The sequence below is a fragment of the Limulus polyphemus genome, unplaced genomic scaffold, assembly GCF_000517525.1.
Source record: "Limulus polyphemus unplaced genomic scaffold, Limulus_polyphemus-2.1.2 Scaffold5368, whole genome shotgun sequence".
NCBI classification, from domain to species: Eukaryota; Metazoa; Arthropoda; class Merostomata; order Xiphosura; family Limulidae; genus Limulus; species Limulus polyphemus.
The window spans coordinates 10,416-15,077 of NW_013670978.1; the positions used below are offsets into that span (position 1 = coordinate 10,416).

The 4,662-nt window shown below is 33.6% G+C and overlaps 1 long non-coding RNA gene across 1 annotated transcript in view; it reads right to left on the reverse strand.

The window, feature by feature from the left end:
* Positions 1–4,421, reverse strand: part of LOC111089145 — a 7,773-nt gene extending 3,352 nt beyond the window's left edge. The window contains exon 1 of the long non-coding RNA XR_002613476.1: positions 4,390–4,421. This is a non-coding gene — a long non-coding RNA (uncharacterized LOC111089145). The remainder of the gene's footprint in view (positions 1–4,389) is intronic.
* Between the last annotated feature and the right edge of the window lie 241 nt (positions 4,422–4,662).

The window sequence follows — 4,662 nt, forward strand, 5'->3', positions numbered from 1 at the left end:
TTGAAATAATAGATTCAAAACAAGTCAAAAGTATGTACAAAACTTTTTCGTTACACTATTAGTTACCACAATTGTATCCAGAGCTTTAAATAATTGTATTTTTTCCATCAAAGTCCACACAGACGGATTCAATTACTTTAGAACACCCTTTGACTAATTATTATTCTCTACTCTGCTATTACAATACAATCTGCGATGATTAGACTTTAAAAATTCACCACTATACACATTTTATGACTAAACTCACGATCACCCAGTCTAACTTTACTTTGTACAAACTACGAGTCGTTATAATGCAACAAAACTATTTAAATCAATGAGAAAATACTTAGCGAGAGTACGTGACGTCAATTCACAACAATTGAACTGCAAAACAAATGATTTGTAAACAGCTACGTAAGCAAACCCGCCATAAATTATCGCTTCTAAAAATACTAAATTTACCACTAGTGCTTTATAACTATCTGAATCATAATTGTGGTATGAAATTTAAATGAAACAGTCATGTATGACAAATGTTTTTCAAAGGCTGCATGGAGATGCTTTTGCATTTAGTTAGCGCCCTTGTGAACAAGATGCAATCAGTTCTACCTCACGATAATCATTGCCTTAATAAGCAGGTTACATACCACTGTGATAACTTAATGTAGGGTATGCCCTCTGACATAGGTAACGTAGAGTTGTGGGATACCACACTAATACGAGGTTTCACCTAACTTAAAGCGTGATATAACGCACTCCTGTCAGTCTCTGTTTGAAAAAGGCATTTTTCCGAAACTCCAATAATAAATCAGCTTAGAAGTTTGTCAGAATATTTTGATTACAATAAGATTTGTCTAGAATACATAATACTCTTTGTATTTCTAAAATAAAAATCATTGTTTGTTGTTTTCAAACAACTGTGCTAATCTCTCCAACCACACAATCCTGAGCTAAATACAACCTCAGCAAAACATTTCCTTCCGAACCTCTCACTATCAGTTGAAATGTTTAGCTTACCTGTTAGATATTAGTATACATGAAGACTACACAGTTATTTTCTTATCATCTGTAGAAAGCTAAACTTTCTTTTGCTTTTAAGAAAAAAGAAAGGAACGTTTTTGTATTTTATATAAAACGATAAATGCATTCTTTAGATCTTTAGGAGACAAAGATTACATTACTATATACTAAGTATCATAAGGTACTTTTCTAGTTTGTGTTGAGAAAGACAGTTACATACTTCTTGTGTGCAGTCCTTCTTAATGTGTGTATTGAGAAAGACAGTTTCATACTGATTGTGTGCAGTCCTTCCTAATGTGTGTATTGAGAAAGACAGTTTCATACTTCTTGTGTGCAGTCCTTCCTAATGTGTGTATTGAGAAAGACAGTTTCATACTGATTGTGTGCAGTCCTTCCTAATGTGTGTGTTGAGAAAGACAGTTTCATACTTCTTGAGAAAGACAGTTTCATACTTCTTGTGTGCAGTCCTTCCTAATGTGTGTGTTGAGAAAGACAGTTTCATACTTCTTGTGTGCAGTCCTTCCTAATGTGTGTGTTGAGAAAGTCAGTTTCATTCTTCTTGTCTGCAGAAGAAGAAATTTTTCATTTTTGTATTGTACAGAAAAAAGGTACAAGAAGAAAAAAGCACATATTTATAGTATATAGGAAATACAAGTCTGTATATAGGATTAGAAAGATTCACCCTTAAGGTATAGAAGAAGGAAGGTACGTTTATAAAGAATGTAAAATAAGGAAGATACACTGTTGTATTACGTTCTAGAAATAAGGAAGAGCATTGTTGTATCACATTCTAGAAGTAAGGAAGAGCATTGTTGTATCACATTTTAGAAATAAGGAAGAACATTATTGTATTACATTCTAGAAATAAGGAAAAGTATTGTTGTATTACATTCTATAAATAAGGAAGAGCATTGTTGTATCACATTTTAGAAATAAGGAAGAACATTATTGTATTACATTCTAGAAATAAGGAAGAGTATTGTTGTATTACATTCTATAAATAAGGAAGAGCATTGTTGTATCACATTCTAGAAATGAGGAAGAACATTATTGTATTACATTCTAGAAATAAGTAAGAGCATTTTCGTATTACATTCTAGAACTAAGTAAGAGCATTGTTGTATTAAATACAATGGTACATTTTTATAGGCTGGTACTTCCCCATGATAACTTTCAAATGCTAGAACAGCATGGTTACCAGAAACTGTTATTGATCATATAAACGGAAAACTAATTAAATAGACAACACTAAACTTTACTAACGATCTATTAAACTATGTCTTATACATAATCTGTCTACTGTATACAGCTATTTCTTTTTTATATAATATTTTTATGTTTTAAATTATAAGTTTGCACGTGTGAAATTTTCTTATTGTTCGTTTTCAGGATTTGAAGTACGAAAATACTGGATATTGGTTTCACATGTGACTTGTGATCTATAAATAAACTATATTATGTGATAAAACTAGATAAAGTTCTGTGAATATGTATGTATTATTTATGTGAGAAAAACAAGCTTTTATCGTATTCAAGAAAATACTCGACAGATTTTTCCTATACATTTATCATCTTTTATGTAATAATAATAGCAGAGGAATATGAGACAAATTTTTTGGTAGTAGTTATATTTTGAAATTATATTAAGTTTGTATATGATTTAAACAAACCCAATAACGACAAATCTTCTGTTGCAAATTTCATTCTGACATTATGTTAAGCGCTGATTTTGAAAAAATATCCTAGTAACAGGAAACCAGTTGTTCTTATCGTCTCTTACGTCAACACTAACCACTGGACTCAGAAATATATTCTGAGATCTTTGTGATATATTTTGTTGACCAATGAAAAGCAAGATTAAGTAAATCCCAGACAAATAACAATCAAGATTATAAGTTTTCAGGCTTGCGTGGAGTGAATTCTTATGTAAAAACAACCTAATTCATTGGCTAGATTCTAAAGAGCTGGTGGCTTTTAGCAAGAAAGATTGTCGTAGAATTTGAAAAACGGGTCTCAATTAAAAAAAGGTGAGCAATATTTGAAATTCTCGATTGTTTAAGCCATAGTTCCGGATTATGGTTTCTAAGTATTCGCTAGTTGAATAACAAAACAGACATTACAAGTTCTTCTATAAACAAGCAGAGTTTGAACTGAAACGTAAGAGTATGTCAAGGTAAAGACAACTTTATTAATAGATGCTCATATCCTACTTCGTTATAACACTGCGGGGACCAATCCGTTTTACCGGAATGTCGAGAAAGCTATTGTGTCAGAACATGGAAAGAAATGCTTGATTTATGCAATCTGGACTATTATAGTCAGCTGTGGTACATAATCCATGTTAGATTGTCTGCTCAGCGAATAACGTATTTCAAACGTCATCTTGGATAATTTATATACCTTAGGTAGAGGGTCTGGCCACTTTATTAGGACCTATGTATTCTTTCAGACTTGGGTCTGACCTGAGCTACAAATTAGGCTAATCACATGATGTGTCGATGATCCCTGCTCATTTACAGTCAGTCTAACAAATGTGTGGAAAGGCAAAGATACTGCAGAGTTAAATTCAAAAGAAGCTAGATAATGGATGCACATCTAACAGTGCCATAGTGCATAAAACAGATTCATAGGTTATTCGAATTTATCAACAATGGAAATAGTTGAATCAAATGTTTGCTGCGGTGGGGAATTGTAGCCGACAGAGGGGGAAAACCGGTTAAATAGGATGTTAAAGTTCAACCGCCACAAAGAATATACCAACTGACAGACATTGAGTGCAGGGCAGTCTACACCTATACCCAGCTGTAACTTTCGAGGAACGTTTCCAACAAATAGACTATAGTACTAGGAGTTCATTGTATAAACCAACAAGAAAAAAACACCTTGGATGGTGTAAAGAACATAGACATTGGGCTAATAAGGACTGGTGAGGTGTAAAAAGCATAAACATTAGACTAATATAGACTGGTGAGGTGTAAAGAGCATAGACGTTGGACTAATAAGGATTGGTGAGGTGTAAAAAGCATAAACATTGGACTAAAATGGACTGGTGAGGTGTAAAGAGCATAGACATTGGACTAATAAGGACTGTTGAAATGTAAAGAGCATAGACATTGGACTAATAAGGACTGCTGAGGTGTAAAGAGTATAGACATTAGACTAATAAGAACTAGTGAAAGGTGATGTGATCTAATGAATCATGCTTTACCCTATTTTACACAGGTGGGGGAAGACAGGTGTGGGAAAAGCTATAAAAATAACTCCCCCTCTTCTGTAGTCCATACTGTTCGAATCTTTTATGGCAGAGTCATGATCTTGAGCATATTTTTATGGCGTATCCTGAGCCCCTTGTTTCCTTTAGAAGACATAATGAATGCCACATCTCACCTCGATATAATTTCTAATAAAGTACATCCAGCGTAAAAGGATAGTGTTGCGAATGTGTCTTTCAAATTCTTTTCCACAGATGCTCGACTGGATTGAGATCCACGGATTATGATGGCCATGGGAGATAGTTGAAGACTTCATCATGTTCTTCAAACCATGCACTCACAACTTGGGTAGTGTGGATTGTCGTCTTGGAAGTAGTTGTCCTCATCAGTGCAGATGTGAAGCATCGACCTCGCTCTATGAATTGTGTACAATATTAATAACTGGATT